This window comes from Corvus moneduloides, chromosome 4, assembly GCF_009650955.1.
Source record: "Corvus moneduloides isolate bCorMon1 chromosome 4, bCorMon1.pri, whole genome shotgun sequence".
Taxonomy (NCBI): domain Eukaryota; kingdom Metazoa; phylum Chordata; class Aves; order Passeriformes; family Corvidae; genus Corvus; species Corvus moneduloides.
In genome coordinates this window covers 36,783,497-36,807,583 of record NC_045479.1, presented here as the reverse complement: position 1 = coordinate 36,807,583, position 24,087 = coordinate 36,783,497, and positions in this window count along the sequence as shown.

The window sequence follows — 24,087 nt, the reverse complement described above, 5'->3', positions numbered from 1 at the left end:
AACTCAGCTGGAGGAGCTGATGTGGACAGTGCTGTGTCACATGTATGTGCAGTACCCCCAATGTCCCTGTTTTCCTGAGACCTGGGCTTCTGGCTGTACCGCCACTTTTTGGGGGGCCTGAGAGGAAGGACATGCCCCATCATCCTTGTATATAACCTCCTACATCTGGAATCAAGGCTTTGAAATCTCAGAAATGTCAGCTGGTTTTTGTAATTCATGTGAAGTGACAGGACAGGGAGTGCTGGATGTCAAGAAGGGAGGTCATCCAAAGAGAGCAGCGCTTAGCTGATGGGAGCAGGCTGGTGAGCAGCAGTGATGAGGGCTTGAAAGGTACAAGTGTGCTATTGCTGGCCAGACCCTGAAGTCCTCATACTACTATTTGCTCCATCAGGCTGTTATCATCAGAGAGATTGTCTGTATGATGTGAGGTATAAACAGAGTAAGAGCATCAGTATTTGATGTCTTACAGTGAGGGAGGGAACTGTAAAACTCTACAAGTAAAGAATATGCTTTAAAAAACAATTTGAAGGGCAAAAGGAGGGTGAGGGGTTGGACAGGAAGGCAGGTCTCTTGGCTTATAGCTAGAATGGGTTTTAACACAGAAGAGAATTGCAAGTACGAGAAGACTCAGCTGCTTTTTGATGCAGTGTTTTGGCCAACTCATCGCTTTGCTTGTTTTTGGTTGAGTGGCTGTAGTGGCTTGTTCCCATGGTCATTGTTGGCTCTTCAGCTTTGCTCAATTCTTTGGCATTTTCAAAGGGACCAATTAAGGCCATTTCCTTGAACTTCATCATTAGAGACAGTGTTCAGTTTGTGCATTCTGGTTACTTGCCAGATCTGGTGCAGCTATCCCATGTTTGGGGACTTGTGTGCAGCTTCATTTTGTGGAGCTGGGATTTCTCCTGTCAGCAGAAGAAAAGTTTTCTACCTGACTTGAATTTCCCCAGGCCTAGAATGATACCCAAGAGGGAACTGGAACCCATGTTTCTTTTATTTTAAATAGGTCTGCACAAACATCTGCCATAAAGGGGCCTTTGAATTACTGGGAGCAGGGGCAAATGGGAGCACTCCATAGGGTATGAGAACATTTTGTAAGGCATAGGGTTTGGGTCTTAATTTGAGTTTAGCCAAAGGAAAGGTGGCAAAATATTGATCTTTCCAAATTCTATGCAGCATGTATTAGACTTGGCTGCTGAGATTTTACTTCAGTTTGCACCAGGATTGTTGATACAATTCACTAATATAAACATTACTAAAAGGTTCATTTTTCTCCTTTAGCATGGCTTCTAGTGCTCTGGAGTTTTCAGTTTCATATTTTTTTCCTGACTGTTACTTACTAAAAATACACAATTAATGTGTATTTGGCTAGATAGATATTTTATGGTGTGGTCAGTAAAGTTTATTGAACAAAGCTACAGCCTGGGTCAAAAGCACTGCAAAATTGCAAGTGTGCATTCCTAACATCTTTGGACAGGAAAGTAATATTGAGGAAATATAGTCACCATCCTACAGTACCTGGCAGTGGATGCATTCTCCTACTTGGAAGATTTTTTAGCATCACATCTCATGTGAGGAAATGAAACATATTAGATTTTGGGATGAGAAGAGAGATACATGGACATTTTAATAGCAGTTACCCCAGCCAGGAGCCGAACTCCACATAACCGCTCATTCATTCCCCCACCAGCAGGATTAGGGAGAGAATTGGAAGGGTGAAAGCCAGAAAACCCATGGATTGAGATAAAGAAAGTTTCATAGGGAAAGCAAAAGCTGTGCACACAAGCAAAGCAAAACAAGGAATGAATTCATGACTTCCCATGGGCAGGCAGGTGTTCAGCCATCTCCAGGAGAGCCCCATCAGGTGTAACAGTGACTTGGGAAGACAAACACCATCACTCCAAATATCCCCCCCTTCTTCCTTCTTCCCCCCATTTTATATAACTGAGCATGATGTCCTATGGTCTGGAATATCCCTTTGGTCAGCTGGGGTCACCAGTCCTGGCTGTGTCTCCTCCCAACCTCCCACGCACCCCCAGTCCCCTCACCAGCATGGCAGTATGAAAAGCTGGAAAGGCCTTGGCTCTGTGTAAGCCCTGCCTGGCAATAACAAAAACATCTCTATGTTATCAACTCAGTGTTCAGCACAAATCCAAAACACGGCCCCATACCAGCTGCTGTGAAAATAATTAGCTCTACCCCAGCCAAAACCAGCACACTGCTCAGGAAGTTAGGATCAAAAAGCAGAAATGATGCTTCATCTTTGCTTTTTTTTCTTAATGAATTAAACAAGTTATTTTCTCCTGTCCTGGGCTCTGGCAGCCTGAAATGCATGGATCTAGTAATGGCTGTTTTGCAGTAACAGATTCCTTCTCTCTTTTTTCCTTTTCCCAGCTCACCTATTTGTTTCAAATATATCTGTCAATTTCTCTAAGTCCTTGTAACTAGGTTTAACTGAAAAACTGAGAAGTTGTTTGTTTCCAGATAGTAGTATATTTAGGAATGGAAATTCAGATTGACTCAGGTTATGCTGTACAAGCAGTAAGTGTACTTCTGCTACAGAAAATCACTTCATTTGCAATGTTTTGAATGAATGAGCAACCAAAGTGATAAATGTGATGCTTTTCCTCAGTTTTTTTTTCCTCAGAAAGGGCTGTTAAAAAAAGAATTCATAAATTTATTTTCAATTGAGTACTTACCTGGATTCTGTTCTGAGATATGCAGAAATTGCATCCTACTTGTGTCTCTAGTACCCATTTCATCAAGTCACCTCAGCTGAAGGCAACGGGGGGGTTATACCGTATGAGTATGTTGATTTATGCCCAGGACCACACGTAGTATTCCCCATGTACTGTGTACAAGCACTCTGTGGTGAATAAACACCGGCCCAAGGGTTCCCATCAAATGCAATCATTGACAGAACTGGTTTTGGATGGGGCGATGAACTTGGGCCTCCCTTTGCATCCATGAAACCAGCTTTTGATTTTGGAAAACTGACTAAGAAGCTTATTTGCCAGTAGATTTCCATGCTGAACAAATGAATGCAGGAAGTAAGGAGAACTAAGTACAACAGCAGATGTAGCTAAGGAGTTAATAGCTCAGAAGGAGCAATGAAAGTTTTAGGATGTGGAGGTTTTTCCACACTGTTACAACTCTCTTATATTGTGAAAGGGAAGATGATTAACCATAGCTGTGTTGCTGTAATGTTATAAAATGGATGGGATGGTATCTTTCAAGGAGATATCAAATGATCCAGTAGCACGGATAACTAACTGCAGATTTCTCTGCATGACAAGACTAAGTTGTAATAACAGCTTTGGAATAATGCTGGTACTTTTTTCCATTAACAAAAGTTTAATTTTTGGAACTTTGACAGATTTTTAAAGTAACATAGACATTTCTTACCACTGAAACCCACATCTTTATTACAAAGCCAAACTGTTCTCTCTGAAACCGCATTATGCATGTTGTAACAGTACTCTCCCACAGATGACAGATACTTAGGACATATTTTTCCATGTGAATCATGCATTCACTTAAAAATAAATTCTCTTATTAAACAAAATACAATCATGTGACAAGTTTTGTAGGTTTCTCTCTCCTTTTCATTAGCTTATCAATATTTTTTTGCTGCTTCAAATAATTTTCTGATGATTGCATTATTTTTCCTCTTTACCCCTCCTCCTTTTCTTTTCAATGTAATATAAAGCAGTTTCCAGCCTCGCTTTGTTGCAAGCACAGCTCAGTAAAATCAGTGACCAAGAACTGATCCTGCAGCAAGATGAATGCAAATTGGACTGTAGTGTTCCTTGAAACCAATGGTCACACAGCTGTATATGAAGTTGCCTGACTGCATTTCTCTGCTGGATAAAGCCCTTAAAGAGAAACAAAGCCATCATTACAGTTCCTGACCCTGATCCCTGAAGAAATCTCCACAGTTTTTTTTACTTTCCTTCAAAACTAGAAGGTTACAAGGGGACATGAAAAGCGTATGTTGTTGTAATGCTTGTGCTCTGGGTGAGCATTCATCACCAGATGCTAAGCCTTGCCACAGGTGATATGGCTTTCATGGTTATTATCTGACTGTTTCACAGCCCCAGATAAAGGATAAACAACATCAGAAGTTCCAGGAGTGATTAGTTTTGATAATTGTTCTGCTGCTTGCTTTGTGCAATTTACTTCTATAAATACACACTAGGGGAATCATTTGTCTAGTGTAGCATGGCACAGTAATTTCCTATATAATTTCATCCAACTGCTGCAGGAACTCATTTGAGCAATTGTTAATTAATCATTAGCAGTCATTAACTTTGGGTAGCAATGATTGCTAATCAAGATTTTCATACTGCATTTTTTATTTCTGAAAGTTCCTAATTAATCAAATTAGTAACATTTTTTGTCATTTGAGAAAAAGAAACAGTATGTTTCTAACAGAACTCTTAGTTGCATCTTTGCCTTTAAAATCCTTGCATGCCTTCACTCTGGCTGCTTTTTTGTTGCATAAATTGCTTGAAAATATTTTTCAGTTTAAATTAACAATACTCTCCCATTGTTCATGCTATTGGCAATTATGCTGCTAGGAATAAACATGAAAGTAGTGACACCACTCCAACTATTTCCCTCATGGTTAATTTTCTTTGCCTCTTACCTCATGGCTTTGAAAAAAAGAAAAAAACCCAGATATTAATAGTACTTTTAACGCCAGCTTTTTCTCAGTGGTGTAGCTAATAATAATCTGTTTTTCTATTAGTGTACCCTTGTGGCCCATCACCACCATGCCTGTAGATGAGGTAGATGTTGCTTCATCAAGACTTTGTGCAGCTCCTCAGTAGAGGAATGTTTAATTCCAATTTTCTCTTCCACTGAAGTGACTTTGCAGTGTCGCCTTAGAAAGACAACCCATGGATGACATGGGATGGAAACCTTCCCTTAGGGAGAAAGGCTGGCCAGGTATCTCTGCTTTCCTTTCTCCACACGTTTGCCTGCCAGCCTGGATAGCAATGGTGGTGGGAAGAAAGGAGTAAGGGTTGAGCAGAGCTGCAGCTGGGATACACCACATCTCCAGCAAGGACCTTCACCCTCTGTAGCTTGGCCAGGCTGTACCAAACCATTCCTGTACTTCCAGTCCCACATAGAACTTAGGGTGACCACGTGGGAGAAACTGGACTTAGAGTCAAATATTTCCCCTTTCTGAGGCACGATAGAGAAGCAGCCCAGAAGCTGTCAGGTTAACAGTGGAACCTTTGCAAGCACTGGGAGGAAAAAGACGACGGCTTCCTAAACTGGCGACTGGATTAGCTCTAACACCTCGGCTTTAGGCAAGCAACTCCCATCTGTGTGCCTTCACTCAGGCCAGGAATGTTAATATTTAACTCACAGGGCTGTGAAGTACTTGAACAAGAAAAGAGCAGCATATTTGAACAGCACCTAAATCCAGCCGAGCCTACCTCCACGACGCCAGAGCAAGCTGCCGGACAGGGTGTGACCCACCAGCCTTGGGATGGAGAGATTAGCCACTGCTATCACTGTAGTTACTGAGATAAACTGATCACACGCTCGCCTCACTGGGAGCTGCAAAGACTGAGGTTGGCAAGTCAAGTCCCTTGACAGTGAGAATGCTATTGAATTACGCTAACCCTTTATCACTGCTGCTTGCTGCACAAATACTTGCTATTACATTTATTATGAAAACACATTTCCTATAGAGCTGCAGATTGCAAAGCTGTGAAAAGTAAAAGGCTGAAATCAGGGTGATCTTATTTCAAGGAATTCCAGAGGAATGAACAATTATTTACCACTAATTGCAAAGAATCTTTGATAAAAACTCTGAACAGATTCCCAACAGCACACATTTTCCAGATGCTGCCTGGTAACTTTCAGTAAAACCCAAGAACAATATGACCATTAACTTGTATGTTAAATGTCATCCAGATTTGTTCATATCATTCTCCTCTGCACTGCATCTTTTCTAGGCACATTTTCATAATTTATGATGTGCGGCCACATTTGGGGTCGCTCAGTTATACACCCAGGCAAAAACATCAGATTAAGGTCAAATGTAGCCCACAGGGATGGTGATTATCTTTCCCATTTGACTCTTCTTTAAAAGTACCAAAGTTACCTTCTAGCCTGTGGCTTCATTTGTAGACAGATTGCATCTGCATGGACCTCTCCCCACATGAAGGTGCAGTCGATATTTCCTTGAAATGAACAAAGTCACGAGCAGAGATGGCATTTGATGGCACGGTGAACCGCACAGGGATGGCTTTGTGGCACTGTCTGCAACACTGTGCGAGGGCGTGCTAAATAACGGGACATGCTTGTTGAGAGAAACCCCAGACATCTTCATGCTTGGCTAGTGCTGCTGATATGCTTGGCTAGTGCTGCTGATATTGTTTGATTGCTGTAAATGTTCAGAAAATTGCCAGCTATCTGTGAGGCTGTGCTGAAGGCTTCCCAGTTCTAGTAATGCTGTTTCATTGTTGTGAGCTTGGTACAAGGTACAGGTTGGTTCTGCTTAGGCTTGTTGCCATTTAAACTTCCAATAGCAGTAATCAATACTAGATGACTTAAGTTACCAGCCAAACAAGAGGACTGATGGATGGTTGAAACAATTTGTAATACCTCATGGGAAAGTTAATTGTTCAAATTATTCAGCAAATACTGCAAGTTCTCAGACAAATAGAACATTTGAATATTGTGTCATAATGAAAGATCTATGTCTATGCAGAATATTATTTTAAATTAATATTTCAACTGACTCATGTTTTATTTCTTCTGTGTAGCTGGTCTGGTTTTGTTCTATTGATAGAGGAAGTAAAAAATGTATGAATGTGTTCTGATTCCCCAATTCCCTATTTAATATAACTTATTAAAAAATTAAAAACAAGCTTTAAGGCACATCCTGCTGTGTGGTTAATTCTCTTAAGAAGATTAGCAGACAATTCTAGCTGTGCTGTGATCCCAGCTGCCCGTGGCTGAAAGGTTGGGATGCACAAGTCATTAAAAAACATAGTTGTTGATATTGTAAGTTGCCTAAATTATCAGAGATTCTGATATTGCCTAAACGGGGAGATGTGCATGATAGTCATTAGTTCAAATTCTTTGCTGACATAAAGCCACAGAAAGAGATGCAACTGACTCTAAAGATCTAGAAAGACCTTTAGCACAAAGCTTTTTATTTCAAAATAAAAATACCAGCTATCATCATTTTGGTTTAAGTACTAAGGGCCAGTGCAGATGAGATTCTGTGTATGATACGTTGCTCTTGCTGAGCACGTAGGTAAGATTTCTTGTCTGTGTTCTGCTTTAAGGTTTCCTCTCCCACTCATGACTTTATGTGGCCGCCGCTCTTGCCAGCTATTTGTCAGTCTGAAGATACCAAAGAGAAATTTTGTATGAGTCTCTTATAATTTAAATGTACTCTGATTTAAAATGTAGAACACTGTTAGATGCTGATGTATTTTTTCCTGAAAAATAACATGCAGCTTGCTATTCAATGAAGCCTCCTCAAGAACTTTTGTGTGAAAGAAAATGGCTTGTACCCAAGCAAAGCACTGACACTTTGCTGGGACATGTTGGTCTATATTTTTTGTGGATGAGAATGTGACCAGGCAGAGCAGCAGGCTGTACCAAGAGAGGACAGTGTGCTTTTCCTGGGGACAGCAGTTTTCCCTCTGCATTAAGTTACAGAAGCTGGTTTGTGGGGTACAGCTGAAGAGCCAGGGTGTCTGTCTGGTTTCTGGAAGCTTCTTCCTAAAAGGATATGCTGGATTTAATTGTGCACTTGTACATTCAATTAAATGATAAATCAAGCTTCCTAAAAATCTGGTGTGGATGCTTTCCACATACTTGATCAAATGTGTGTATCTTACCCATGGGATCAGCAAAAATAAGGACTGAATGCTTGAAAACCATTGCAAATGTTTGCAGCTGGTCTTTTTAAATAGAAAATCTATTATGCATACAATTCTGGGGCAGGCACAAAGTAAAGATGCACAGGTAGGACCGTGAGACAAGCCCTGGCAAAGGGCTGAGAGGGTCAGAGCATGTCCATCAGCTTCCCCCCTTCAATCTCAGCCTCTGAGTAGGGTCTGCTACAAAAGACAGTGGTCACTGGCATATTTATTGAACTGGAATAGTCAAAGTGCAATTTGTCAACTTTAGTCTAACAACAGGGGAAAAACAGCCAAACAATATGCCATAATAACACCCATTATTAAACAAAAAACTGGTTTTCATCAAGCCAAATTACAAATCTGCATCTCAATTCTCCTATAGTCAGAAAGCACTAAGATGACAAAATGCTTATCCTTTGAAATATTTATGCAAAAGGACACGGATAGCTCTAGTATCTTCATTTTTGCTGATTTATGTCCTTTTGTGTAAGAAGATATCTTTAAATGATACCCTTTTGATAAATTTATTGGAGAGCTATGATTTCTTTTCTCCCTATTTTGCTGTGCTTTGTAAAGTCACATTACACTGCAACATTTGAACCATGGACAGAATTTGACAGTACTTCATACCAAATGTACTTTTCAGGAACAAAAATAATAAATGCCCAGGAAATTGCTATTTTTACTGTTATTGTCCATTAAATCCATGGAAAGGGTGAAAAATACACTGTGAAGTTGGTAAAAGACCCACCAGCTCAATCTGGTTTTTAAACACAGAAGAAACTTCAGTGATGTTTTCTGCAAGCAGGAAATTCTAGAACTAAGAAAATTTCATTTAGAAACCACTAATATAAATTGTAAGTTTATTTATACTTTGCCTTCTACTCTGCAAATAAGTTTTCCATGTTTTTGTCCTTGTATTAGGTGTTCCATTTGAGGCCAGACAGATGTTGTAAGGCCAAAACCTCAGCTGTCATTAGATTTATGAATCAGTTTTGCTACAGTAAGGAGCTCTAAAAGAAGTGAAGCAATCTGATATTTCTGCTATAGGAAACAAATAGTCTTCCACAAACTCAAAAGCATATTTTTTTGGTTGCTTAATGATAACATTCTATCCTTTTCCTGATTTACATGTTTTGTCCCTTCCAAATACCCTTTATCTTCCAATTAGTTTCCCCATTACATGTATAATTAAAGATAAATCAGATTATGGTGATTAGCATATATTATAAGTCATTTTATTAGTTTTTGAAGGCATATTCCTACAAGGGATAACACAGAAATTAGAAGACTAATTAGGCCAAAATTACCTTCACTAATGAATCTAAGCATTAGTTAAATCCTCTAACAAAAGAGACATTTTTGCACTTTGGAGGTTGAAGGTGTGATTTTCAGGAACCAACTTTAGGAATAAATCTGTGGAGTTTCAAAATCTACAAAGGGCTCAGCTCCAAAACACCTGAACTAATTCTCTGAAAACCTGCTGCCATTGGGTCTAACTGTGGTTGCTGAAGGCTTTCATAAAATAGCTCTCATGAAGTACAGCTCTTTCCTCTGTTCTTGGGCCTCACAGGGAGGAAGAAGAAGGTTTGAGGAATGAATGCCAAATTTTATTTGTGATGTGAGGTTATGGTCACGCAAGAACAACACCACCTCACCAGCAGGGTGAAGGCAGGGTCTGTGTCCACCTGCTTGCCCCTGTTCCCCTGGCAAAGAGACGTTGCATGAGGAGTTGATACAGGGTCATGGTCAAAGCATCAAATACAGAAACCTGCAGTGGAGCAGCTCCTTGTGTCGTCTGTCCACATCGTGTGTGCAATGGTCCCACTCCCTTACTTATCCGGAAAGCATTCTGAACTCAGGAACAGTTGTTGTAACACAATAAAACATCTCTAGGTGTTGAAACACCAGCCCAGGACTCAGGAAACTCATTGTGATTTGGGGCCATGCAGTGGGTACACAGCCTTTGAAGGTTAGTTAATCCCAAACCTTTACATGCATTTGAGTTGTTGAATCTCCTTGGAATTAGGAACCAAAATACCTTTGAGGGTTCGCATCTCAGTATTCCTGTCATAGAGTGCTCTGTCTTTGAAGGGGGAAAAAATACTTTCTGCTTCAGATATGCTAAGTATGCTGAAGAGGGAGGAGTGGTTCAACAGTAGAAATGAAAGGCAAGAAGTACTTAAGATCCACCAACTAAGGACTGCCAGATCTGTTGCTGGCACAGTCCTTCCCCAGGCTTGGACTTACAATAAAGTGGCATTATTCACTAGAGACTCCCCTTCCCCCCAGTTCTCCACTGGGATAGGTATCTGTGCTCAGCCTGGAACAGAGTGCTTCTTCCCCGCATTCTTAATTGGGATGTATGTTTGTTCCTGTTTAACAGCTCTATTTTCAGATGATAATTACCTGCTGAAAATTTGGGCCTCTGACCTTAAGATTTCCAGGCCAGGTTTCTACCTCAGATTAATTTCATTTAGATGTGTAGTTAACAAAGAACAGCTATTCATGTAGGCAGGGAAAATCCCCCGTCATCTGAAGGAAAAAAGAAGAAAGTGATAGATTGTTTAGAACAGCTTTGGTGTCAAAATGGGTGGGAGCGAGTAAAGACTGAAATAGTATAGGAAAATAGTCCTTGGAGAGGTGACAAGACTTTCAGAATTCCAGTGAAGCTAGCCAAGGTTTGGGTATGATAGTTTCCATATGTATGACTGGTTTGCACAACTATTTCCCCGTTTGCTGCATAAAATGAAGCATTGCTGCACATGGTGATGCTGTTCTTTGCACACACTGGAAAACCTGCCTGGCTGGGCTGTACCTCCAGGGCTCTGCAACAGGTGAGGGTATGGGAGGAGTGAACATGTAGAAGGCAACAAGCTTTAACATGCAAAGATGTCCATTGGAAGTGATGGGGTTTGGTCTGTCCAACAGCCAGATAGCTTTTTCCCCAAAAAAGAGAATAGGAAAAGACCTGCTACTGCAGTCACTGAGCATGTGGATGTGTGTGTAGGCTGAGCTGACTCCAAACTCTGTGCCTCAAGCTGTTAAGATTGAGGCAGCATGCAATATCAAAGAAGTGAACTATACATTTCAAGGGGAATATTTATGGACTCAGAAACTGAAAGGTCTCTAGAGAGGAGAAGTAGGTAAAGGGGATAAAGGGCTTTTTGGAGGAATTAAGTTGCATGAGGGTCTTGTAACTGTTTTTCAAATCTGTCTCAAGTCCAAGGGCAGTTTTCAATGTGACACTGACAAAATAGCTTTGACTTTGGAAATTAGTTAATTTTTGGCACATTAATATAAATTTTTTATTACTGATTTGTATTTTGAGGAAATGAAGATGATTTAACAAACAGGGAAACACCTTTCCTCCCCATTCTCCTAACTCAGCTGAAGCCAGAAACCTTCCAAGCCTCAGATTCCTTTGTTTCTGCCAGCCCTCACACCCAGCCCCTTCCAGCTCCTGTAGTGAGGTGATAGGCACCACTGGAAGGTGGACCTGTGCATAAGAGTTTCTTTCAGCTTCTAGTTCCTTCTTACTTTTTTCATTGGTTCACCAGCTGCAGGAATGTCCCTGCCCTGATGTGGGTCGTGATTCCTCTGAGGTACCACCCCAAGCATGGAGCTGCTTCTCCCAAAAGTGCATCACCAGAGTGCTACCAAGGAGGGGAGAACAAAGTACCAATTGTGAGCAGTAGGTGCAGAAGAAATGAAAAGGAGGTCAGAGCTGAATGCATGAGTTACTTGGCCATGGTTCGGAAAGAGGAGGTAACATCCCTGGTGCACAGCAAGCAGTGTGTTTGAGAGAAGGGTACACACTCCTGGCCAGACAGCAGGCCAGGAGGGGCTTCGGCTGGAAGTCCAGCTCCAGGAGTTTGCAGGAAAACATCCAGGCTGAGGATGAGTGTGACAGGGTTAGGTTATATTACACCCTTCCTTTAAGCATTTCCTTTTGGCTAGCTCAGGTTTCTGCCTCTTAACCTCCAATGCTGGCATAGTCAAGGGCTGTAAATCCTTCTTGGGAAGGCAGCCAGCTGAAAGCTGGTCACTACTGCAGCAGCTTGTTGTGGTTTTAGGTCTGTTTGCCTGTTCAGAAGACACTACTGGCAGCTTTGCTCTATGTACTGTGGCCCACAAGCCCAGTTTTTTTGAAAAAAGCTAAATCCTCGCCAGAATTAGGTGAATGGTGTTATGCACACTATCACTGGGCAGGAACTAAGAGACTATCTAAAAAGAAAAAGCTGAGAAAATCCTGGGGATGTGAAGCAAAATTCCCTTAGGGGATTTATTGTCTTATATCCTGAGCGATAAATGGATGGGTTCCCTTCCATTTTCCATGGACATCACTGCCATTTAGCACCTGTGCTTCCTCTTCACCACAAAGTCTTCCTTCCTATGGACGTGTACAACAGTTTGTCCTTGCACCTGTGAATTTGGTGGCAGCTCTTTGGCAATGACATAAAGCAGCCATAAATTACAACTTAGGCTGAGCTCTCGTGCACTTGGTTTAAAGACTGGCCCCCAAAAGTTACCATCTTCACTTGGAGAAGACCTGCCTTGAGGCCAGCATGAGTGGAGCAGCTGGAGACCTTCTAAGACAGGTAGTTCCCAGTCTTTCTTACTCCTGGCCTGACTGTGTTGGGAGTTGCTGTTGCTTGATTGATCTGTTTGTCCTTGTCACCTGAAGTGGGCACCCCTCAGAGGGGTGTCCTTGAGCTTCAGGTAGCTGGACTTGTTCACACTGACTGTCTATAACCATCACTGCAGCACATATTTAATCTCTTTAGAACATTTGCTTAGCCTCAGGAAGTTTTCTGTTAGTGCAAACCCTAGGAGATAGCTTGATTAGGCTCAAGTGAGTGTATTTTACTGCCTTGGGAAGAAATGGTTTCTGCAACTTAACATGCAACAATTTGTAACACTTTTCTTCCCTGTGGCACTTAGAGAATATGTCAAGTGCAAAGAATTCCAGCCAAATATAGAATTCAAAACACAAAGAACTTTAATTAATTTTCTGGAAGAATTTATCATGGGGGAATCAGTGGGAGGTGAGAAGCAGAGCGTTTTGCTGTATTTCATTTTCCTTAGCTGTATGTGACAGTATCTGTCTCTCAGCATGGCTCTTTCTCACAAGCATGCTCAGATGCAGCTGGAAGCTGGTTACTGTGACAGATGGTGCCAAACCTCTATTGTTGGGTTGGAGGTGGGTATTTTGGAATGGTTTTGCTTTAAAAACAACTCTCCTCCAAACTTTCCATTCTCTCTGAGGTCCAGGAAAGGTTTACAGTGAGGTAGGAATCCTCATAGTGATATAATGAGTGTAAATCTACCATTGCTCTGAGATCATTTCTGTAGGCTGAAAGATGGAAAAACCCAGAGGCATTCCCTTGCCTGGTTAAACATTACTGCTGAGCTGTTGCTAGCATGTCGTGCTCCAGGATGAAGCTTCCACCAAAGAGCAGACAGACGCTGCCAGTTGCGTATGATTGCAGCCTCCTGGGAGCTCCAGCTTACCCTGGAAATGTTGGCTGCAGTAGGAATGTTGGCTGGGGCAGAGGCATGTGTTTTATACAGAAGATCAGTGCCAGCAGCAGCCGTAGTGTAGAGGCAGGCATGCTAACACAAGTGCTCCTGCCAGCACAGTGCATACAAGGTATAACAGCCACAGACTCCCTGTCCAGTGCTTGGCATGTGCTTGGGGAATTGAACTAGAACCTCCTGTGCAAGCTGCAGAGCTGAGGCCTTGGAGGAGGAGTTATTGTCTCTGAACTGGGCACAGCACACCTGCCAGGTGATAGTGGCTGCTGCTGCCGCTGTCCAGAGCACAGCCCCAGAAACCTGTGGTTCCCACTGGTGGAGCAGGTTGCACCTTCAAACAGGGACAAGCTTTGGGTGCAGAAGGAGCTGGTTCTTCCTGTGCACTGGGGACTGCATGGATGTGCCTGTACTGATGTCTGGTCTCCTGAGAGCTTAAATCAGGACTAATCCCCATTATTGGTAAGTCCTTACAAAAATTCTGCTAAGAAGGGTAAATCTTGGTAAACAGCAGTTCCACTTGGCAAGAGTCATGGCCAGCTGGCTGAAGCAGGCTAACATAGCTGGTACTGACTGTTTCTTCAAACTGAGCACCCTCAAGGCCCTTCAGAAAGCACCCCCATCAATATGTTTTCAGAGCCAGCATATTGCAAAAGCCGAAGGGATCTTGGGTAGAAGAGATTTTGTTTATTGCTGGGGAGCTTGACATCCTGTAAGAAAGGCTTACCTTGTTAGAGGCTAGCGGGTGCCAGTGGGAGGGAATCTGTGTTCACTACACAAATGCAAATTCCAGTGAGGAGATTAAACTTGTAAGAGTCTTACAGAAAATAAACATCCTGGTTAGGGAGGGAGGCTGGAGAAACAACGCTAAGTATAACCATTGAGTGCTTAGCTTCAGCAAAGGGTATTAATGGATAACTTGATACCCAAAGTGCTAAAGAAAACCTCAAAAGCCCATTTGAAAGGAGTTAAAGAAACTCTGTGTGTGTATAAGATAAGGCAAGAGGCCAACAAACACAGCACTGTTAAAGGTGTTCAGAGTGATTTAAGAGACAGGAAGAAGATCCAAAAAGCTGTTAAGACTGCAGGAGACCCTACTTCCAAGGGTGACAGGATTCTGATTTTCACAATCTGAGGTGCAGGATACAAGCAGGAAAAAAAGATTTTATTCTCAATGAAAAAGTAACCAGAGGCAGAGCCTTTACACCCTTACTTCTATTATACTCTGTCATTTTTCTGGCTAAAGCATATGCTTTTGGGAAGGAGTAGGACAATAGGACAGAGTAAGTCCTGCCAGACATTTCTTTGAGAATCTCTCTCTCTCTCTCTCTCACACACACACAAAATAGAAAAAAGAAAAGAAAAATAAAAAAAAAGCAGCAAGTATTTTGTATCTTTACAGATTATGTAAAGATGAAAGAGTTAACTACCAAGACGGAAGACGGACGTCGACACTGCCAGGATACCGATAGTTTCAGATTCTGATAAAACTCTGTGAGTTCTCTAAGGTTGTATCTGTTTTATAATCACACCAAGTCTTTGCACACAAGGCCTAGATAGTTATGGCCTTCCCCTCCCAAGACAGGATAAGTTCTTGCTCTTTTTTACACTGGAGAACTTTTTCTTGTATGCTCTACAAGTAAATGCATCAATCCTTATAAGTATTCTTTAGGAATGAGATTTAACACAGGAGGCCTGATTCTGCACTACTCAGTGATTGAAATCAGAGAGAAACAAAAATGAATAAACAACTGCAATGACTCCTTGGGTTTGTCAGCTTTTTTATTCATTTATTTGGTCAGCTTTGCACAAGCATAAGTGACTACAGAATGTGCAAGGCACCAAAAGCTGCAGTGTAATAAGATGACAATGTTACATCTTCGTGGGTCATACCTTCTTGAGACAGCATCAGAAGACAGAAGCAGACAACTTCTCCTTGGGGTATTCATCCTACCCATGAAGGTACAATGGGCTTGTTTAGATAACAAACAAATTATGTTATTAAAAAAGGGTATGCTTTAGAAGCAGTTCCATGTCAGCATTCAGGATGAAAGCCAATAAAGTATGTTCTTTGCACACAAAATGGAATATACCAGGTGCCAATAGAAGGGCAGGTAGCAAAGAAGTTGTATGAAACCATTGCTTGAATATGTACACACAAAATCAGGAAGGTCAAAGTCCTGGATATTAGAGCTGATATTAGTGAGGGATCTTAAGGATACCAGGAATCCTACAAGCATGCTCGTTACAAGAATGGATGCAGGTCTGTTGGAGGAGACAAGTTAGTTTTGGACAATATGGAAAAGGCTGAGAAACTCAAACAACTTTTTGCTTTGGTTTTCACAAGAAAAACCTGCTCCCAGACCACTGTGTACATCAGCACAACTTGGAGACTGGAAGGGCAGGCAGAAGTGGGGGAACAACACAGTCGGTACTGCCTGGAGAACCTGGGTGTATCCAGACCTGAGGGGCTGGATGAAATTTTCCTGAGTGCTGAAAGAATTGGCTTACATGATTTCACAGTATGTTGTCTGTTCTCTCTGACAAATCTGGTGATTGGGAGAGGCCTAGGACAACAGCAAAAAAACTTGTAGTAAATCATTAAGAAGTGGAAAAGGGAAGAAATTACCTAGGAAACCTCACTGTGTGAAGGCCAGCTTCACTTTTGTTGCTGAAAAGATTATGGGATATGTCTTCTTGGAATCCATTTACAAACATGAGATGGGCAAGAAGGTACTACTCAGAAATAGCCAACATGGTTTGCCTTCTACAACAGTGTAACTGTGTGGAGAAGGAGAGAACCATGCATGCAATATACCGTGACTTTATTAATGATTTTGGTGCCATCATCCACAGCATTCTCATTTGGAAGCTGAAGAAATAAGGGCTAGAGAAACAAAATGCTTGGTGGACTGAAGAGCAGCTGAACTTCTGGGCACAAAGGGTGGCTCACATATGGTTGGTGGTCACTTATGAGAGGAGTACTGCAGGTGTTGCTTAACATTTTCATCAGAAGCCTGAATGATTACACAGAATGAACCCTCAGTGAATTTATACAAGATATTTTATTAAAATAAACATTTGACAAGATGAGTGGCAGAGCTTCAATCGAAAACATCTTTGCTAAACATAAGGACTAGGCCAACCTAAACAGCTCAAATAGTTTGACAAGAAGAAATGCAGAGCTTTGCACCTGCAGAATAACCCCATGTATCAGCACAGGCTGGGAAGTGACTGACTAGTGGTAGTCCTGCTCAAAAAGTCCTAGGTGTTATGGGGGATGGGTGCTGACCGGGCACTCTCATTGCAGATAAGTCAACCCCTATCTCACTTGCAAATAAGACAAGACCTAATGTAGCTTTCCATGAGGAAAAGTCTTGGGATGGCAACGGTCCTGCTTGGAGCAGAAAACTGGGGTAGATGACATTTAAAGATATATTTCAATCCACTTATCCATGATCCTATAGCTTCAATATCAACAGCAGCTTAGTCTTTAAAGAACTTAATGTTTTTTTCCCAGGAAATATGTATGAAAGAGTCCACTCTCTAGGTATACATCAGTGTGGAATTTAGACAGTACTTCAATTCTCCACACAGAGTCATCTCCCTTCCCAGGCAAGAACATTTACCATGAAATCATAAGGTAGGCAGAAGGTTATGACTGTGGTGTGTGAAAGTTGGGAGTTGGGCCAGTTACACTCCTACCCTGGATATTTCTGATTGTCTTAAAACCATTTGCTTTATAGCTTAGTTAATTGATGTTGGTTGTTATGAGTCTTGATAGCTGGGAGGGACTGGGTATTAGTCCTTTCTAGTTTTCATTACTGGCCTGTATAACTGCAGTTAATAAAAGCAATGATTCCTTAAAATGCACTCTGTGTATTGCAGGTGTCCTCAGACAACAGAACAGTATGTCTTGTTAAACACTGAGCCTTTACAGCAGCAGCACAAAGTCTGATGTTCTCCTCTGAATCATGGGAGATGGTAAAGGAGCACATCCCTTGCTGAGAACAGGGTTTTGAAATTATTTTCTCCGTCTTGCTCTGGTCACCCAAAACCCATTTTGGTATACTCATTTATACGCCCACTCTCTTTCTAAATTGAAAATGGAATGAATACTTTGTGCTTTTGGGGATTAGTGACTTGAGCAGAGCCACTGAGATGAGATCAAAGCTCGTGGGAAAATGATGGGCTAGCCTTTCTCCAAATAAAAACACAACAGAAATCCTCTCAGGGTCCTGTTGTTGCAGTGGCATGAACACCTTTGCCCGAATTCATCCCATCACATCATAGGCACTTAAGGAGGCATCTAAATTAAGAGTCTAAATGCTTTAAGTTCTCTTATTCCTATCATTAAGGGACTCTGGAATGCAATTTAGTTCTCGTACAACCTGAATTACTCTTTCAGACTGTTTGTCTCTTGCTGGATGCTCAGGAAGCCTTGGATGACTCAGGGAGACACTCCAAAACTTTCAGTTTGGTATGAAAGCCAGGATCTAGCTATTTTTCTATGGAAAGATTGCAAGCTGTGGTTAATCCTGTTGATTGTATGGTTTGATGCTATGAGCCCACCCAGGGCTAGACACACTGCTGATTTACTCTCTCCATTCTAGAGGATGTTACAGAGGAAACGAAGGAGTCAGTAACCTCAGTGACTCTGCTCTGGACAGATGGGCAAGAGATTAGCTTAGGGTAAGATCTGAACTTGAAAATAGTTCCACAGCTGAGCCTGCACAGCAGCCTAATACTGTCAACATGCTGCAGCTGTCCCCACTTCATTTTCTTCCCTCTCTTTCCTTCTTGGAGGCGTCAGACAGGCTGTGAGAGCAGTATGGTTTGTTGCATCGGTCTGCATGTATTGAGGGAACAGACTTCCAAGATTTCCATGAGCTTCTTTGTACATACATATACAATGACTCCATTGCCAGCTGTTTGAGACTCAGGCATAAATTACGTGGGAAAAGACCTGCCGTAGAGATCTAGTAGCACTTACCTTCTTGCTTCTCCACCTCTTTCTTTTACTTATGTCTTCTTTCAGTCTCTGGATGATCCAATCCCACTGGACATGCAAGTGTTAAGGAAACTTCCTAGTCTGACCATGCACATGGCTCTCTGGCCATCACACTCCCAACACGACAGATTTTCACTGCTGGGACTGAAGCCTCTTCACAGGGGGCAGCTCCAGTGAGCCCACAGGTGCCCTGCTTGGCTCCCTGCACACCCCATTTACACTCAGACCAGGTTTCCTGACCGGTTCGACCCCGGGTTTCCCACAGCAGCATCTCAGATGTCTCATTCCATAAAGCCATTTATTCATGGCATAGTAACACAGAAACAGCCTGAGCTGGTGTCTCCAAAGAGAGACCCCCCAACCAAGGAACCCCATGGCTTTTATACTCTCACAGTCTACTTGTGCACAAATCTTGCTCTTCTCCTGAGACCTGCGCTCCTGCTCTCTCCCTCAGTGTCCATCCACTTGGCTGACTCCTCTGGTCTTTGGGCACCTTGTTATCCAAAGGTTTGGCAGTTCATGGCCTCTTTTCTTAGGCTCCCACCCAGAGCTCAACCTGCACCTCAGCCTGCATCTCCACCTGCAGCGAGCTGCCCGCACCACGTGTATTTCTCAACACCAGTGTGAGCTGATGGGCAGCTCCCTGGCCCTGTGCCCCCTGTCAGCTGGCTCTTTCAGAAGGGGTGTGAGATGGTGAGGGTAACATCCTTCAGTGCAGCATTTTGTACACTAAGTGTGTTGAGGATAATAACATTTAGTTTTCCTTAGGGTTGGATTGCCTCCTGCTAAAGGTTTCTTTACCAGCAGCTCACGTGGACTCATCTTGGACCTGAGCTGATTCAATCGTTATTTCTCAGCACCATCTCCAAATACTTCTGAAAGATGGCACAGTCTTTCTTCTCCCATTCCAAGGAAAGCAGTGATGTCTCCTCTTCTATTCATCACACCCACCAGGAATTTTTCTGGACATGCTAGTTGTGTCATACTTCAAGAAAAGTATTTATTGCCAGTGTATGGACAGAAACAGAAAGGGACACCACAGACACAAGCTTTTGTAATGACATCAGGGAAGATTTTATTAATACTATACTGAAGAGTTCAGTAAATCAAGCTAATTCCACACAGCAGTTGGTATTTTTTAGCTTGCCTCAGGTTCCATCAAAAAATGTCCATCTTTCTCCACAGTTCACCTTCCCCAGATCAGGGCTGGACTGTGCCATGACTCCTGAAGTGCTAAAGGAGGTCATCTGCATCCTGGAAATCCTCTTTCCTGCTGTCAATGTAGAAAACACATCCCAAGGCTCAAGAGTTGTTTCTATGAAGTAAAGATGTTGGTACCCATAAAAGATGCTGGCTTTCCTGTTCAGATGTCCAAATACACATTTAGCTTTTGTTTCATACAGCTACCCACTTGTTTGAAGTTGCAAGCACATGCTGAGTGTTAGTTTCCTTCTTTCCTTGTTTCAAAGTGTACACTCCGTGTCTGTATAAAAGTATCTCTAAGTGTAGGAAATCCTTCTTCCTTTCATTGTGCATCTATTGGACGTGTGATCCATTTGTGTAAACAAAAAGGGAAATTTTGAAAAAGTGGAAGGAAATTCCCCAAACACTTAGTTGAACTAACGCATTTTTTGCCTTTCAGTAGATTGTATTTACCTCATTTTCCAGTGTTACACTCCTGAAACACACTCCTGAAACTTTCCACACATACCTGAGGGACCCAAATTTCCCCCTAGAGACTCAAGGTATTGCATTAATCGGGGCCGTGTAAGCCTGGCTAGAGACGAGGTGGGCTCCATCTCACTGGAAATCACCTGGAAGATGTATGTTATATAAAAGAAATAGAAATTCTTAGTTCATCTACGCAGAAATAAGTAGTGTGGAGACACGTAACTGTTGGACTACTCAGAAGAGCTCTTCTGCAGGGCAAGTGCCCAGCCACGGGGAGAGCCAGCCAGGCTGGGGAGCGATGGGCAGCAGTGGCTGCCTGTGTGGTGCTGGCAGCTGCAGCATCCAACCTTTCAGCCAGACAACACCAGGAACCTGGAGCAGCTGCATAGCCTCCAGTAGCCAGAGCAAAGCTGGCCCAGCACAGGCTGGCACAGCAGACAGCAACAATGGCCACTGTCTTGTAGCCAAGTGTTTCCAAATGACTTTGAAGTGCATTTTTTCTTTTTCATAAACAGCTTGCTGTCTTGTTTTCCCAAAGAAGCACAGAGCATTTTTTACTTCCCAAGGACACACATGTGCCTGTGTGCAGGAAGGAAACATCTGTGGAGGTGAGCAGGCGCAGTGAGGAGTTTTTGCTCTGTGCTGGTTTGTGGGAATTTATTGCAAGCCACTTGAAGGTTTCATATAAAGTAGGTAGTGTGCTAATGCCCTGGCCTTCAGGAATATTTCAGGGCTGGGGTTTTCCTTTTGTTTTACTTTTTGCTTGTGCATGAGATGCCAAAGAAAACTACTTGGAGGGGTCGTGGCTGCACTGGCACTGAGTGTGAGCGATGTCCACCAGCCTGCCTGGAGACCAGGCCTGTGTCTGGTCAGGCTGAAGAGCATGCCCAAACTGATCAGGTGCAGGCTGTTTCCAGGGCACCTGGCAGCACCTGGAAGGCACCCCCACTCTGTACGACGCCCACACATTCTTTTTGTGTGGCACTACCACCCATCATGTGACACAAACAGTGGGGTCCAGGAGCCCAGGGCCTCAGTGCTGCTCCAGTCCCCAGGGCGACTTGGCACAGTCTGGGCAAATGAACAGCTGAGAGAAAGAGGCCACAAGGATGTAACACAGAGCTTCTGCTGGAATGCTGGCTGCCCAAACTGGTTTGGAGAATGTTTTGGAGACCCATGGGGCTTTAAGCTGCAGTAATTCAATATTTAAAAACAAATAGGTTCTCCTGCCCTACTTATCCACTAGACGATGATGTTGATCCCAAATGTTCACAGTGCCAAAGGCCTATTCAAAGTGATAGGGGCTTTGAATCCTGCCTGTCAACACTGGGTCTTAACAAATGTCTCCTTGGAAATCAGTGCTAATTTGGAAGGCACTGCTTTGGAAGAGCTCAGAAGATTCGTCTGTAAAAGAATGGCAGGAGGGTACTCTGTGGCATTTCTAATCTCAATTGCTGTAATCTATAACAGGATCTGTAATGCTGTACTTGTTCAGGTGGGTTCCTTGGCAATTGTTTTCTTCTCCTGGCGTCTTCCCATTATTTTTTCATGACATGCATATATAAGAAATAATATTCTATTTTATGGAATTGGTCAGAAACTGGGGGAAAAAAAAATCAATTAGAGCAGGGACTGATCCTGTTTTGAAGTAACTTCCCCCCATTGCTCTCTCTTCTCCAGGGCTGGCAGCTCTCTTCATTCCCAGGCATTCCCTTCATTCGCAGCTTGTAATGTCTGAGATGAAGTGCTATTAAATATAATTAAATAAATTTAGGACACACAATCTACCACCTTGGTAGTATCTGTAAGAACAGGTGTTTAAAAGCTGCATGGAAAAGGAGAAGTCCATTTTTCCAAGTGTAGCAAACCTACTTCCCAGTAATAGTTTCTGTCAAACTGAGTCTCCATGCGCTACTGTTAAAATCCAGGAATCTGGTAGAGTATTCATGTCCAGAAAACCTTTTTTTCCCTACTGTCTGAAAATGGCCTCTTAGTTTTAAATGATGATTTTAAAACACACCAGAAATGTATTTTCCTGCATTGGCTATTCATTCTGCCTTAAGAATATATAAAAACCAGATGGGACTCGTTTTCTCTTACTTGGTCCAAACATTTCAACAAGTGGGTTATTTTTCTTACCAGCCTTTGGACTCCCCGCTGTTCTTAATAGGATTATTTGGATAAATAAACTGATCCAACTTTGACCCTTAACTAACCGCTCATCTGAGGCAGAACATGCAGAAGTTAATGGAAAGAAAGGATGTCTGTTCTGGTAAGAAGTGAGCTAATATTGCTTTACTATGGAAAGAAGTAAAATTATTCTTGCCTGAAACAAAAAATCATGCATTTTTGGCATAAATATCCAGTTTTATTTCTGCTGTAGTTCAGCAAAAACCAGAAAGTGAACAGGTTGGAACAGTTTGGGAAAAACAAGGAAGGCTTACTCTAACTACCTTATGGTTTACAGATGTTTCAGGTAGTCATATAGACATCTCCTTCATTTCATAGTTATCCTTGTATGATTTTGCCAGTGTTCAAACTAATTTTTCCCTTTAAGTCTTCGTCTACCTTAAGTACAATTGGAGGAAAGCAGGATACAGCCTAGCATACAGCAAAAACAAGATAAAAACAAACAGTGAAACAAAATCACTTTCCGTTATAGATAGGAAAGGAAAATTTTCAAAAAGTGAAATGATGAAATAAAATAGGACAGACATCCTCCTTGTTCTTCAGGGCTGAATGAATTAACAATACAAAGATGCAATGAGATACCTATATCAGTGATAGGTTTCAAAGACAATACTGAGATGGAGGTCCTGAACAAGGGAAATTAAAAGCTGAGCAGTACTGTAAGTAACACAGGTCACAAAAGATGTGCAGGTTAAATTAACGTATGTCATCCTTCAGCTGCTTCCCAAGCTCTGATCATCAAGGAGCTGAAGCTGTAGTAAAATGTACCAGTGGTCTGTACCTACCTTTAGGATTAAATATTTCAATGCTGTGAATAACTGCCATGACTGAGGTGCTCTGACATGTCACATGTCTCTGGCTTTGTCCTCATTATCTGGTCTTTTCGTAGAAGGATTATAGGTGCAATGGAAGTGATGCTATAATAAATAGAGTAGAAGTAGGAGTGGGTCTGAAGCATCCATTGTGCCTGGTGAGCAAAGCTATAAGTGACATTGATATGTTGTCCCAGTGTGCAAGGAAATATGCATTTGTCATGGGTTAGCAAGCATAGTCCCAGAAGTGATGTCCTTGCAAAGGGGTGCTTACAGCTTTCCCCATGACCTGACAGAACCTGTCAGCTGGCCAGTTTGAATATGGACAATTCTTTAAGCCACTTAAAGTTGTGACCGCCTCTGTGATCCACACTTAAGAATAGAAACCCTGAGGCAGAGGCTCTCTCTCATTTCCGATGCTGGGACAGGTGGCTGCGGGGCCCGTGCCATCCTGGAGCCGATGGGCCCTGTTCCACCCGTGGAACCCCCCCACAGCCCTGCTGTGGGCAGCCGGAGCGGCTTGGCTCACCCCCCCTTTGCTCAGATGTGCTGGTAGGGCTACTCATGAAACTCCCTTCCTCGGTTCAGTCCCTGTGAGCTGAGGTGACCAACACCTCTGAATGGTGCTGCTTGGACTAAGAAGGGGCGGAGGACATGTGCTCCTGAGGAGCAGGACAGAGTGGTGAGGAGTGGTTTGCAGCAAGCTAAGAGCACTCATCTCTTTGGCTATCAGCATTGCATTTGTCCTTGGTATCAGGGCCTGTCAATTTGGGCCAGTAATTTATCACCCTGTAAACAAGGAGCTGGTTCCAACAGTGAATTCGAAGAGCAGGCATATAATTATAATGTTTTTACCAACTCCTTCACCTAGAACTGCATTAGAACAGTTAACTATGGCAACTGATAAACTAGACAGGTCTGTAAAAGAAACTTTTCTCAAGCCATCCTCTTATATATAAAATACTAACGAAAA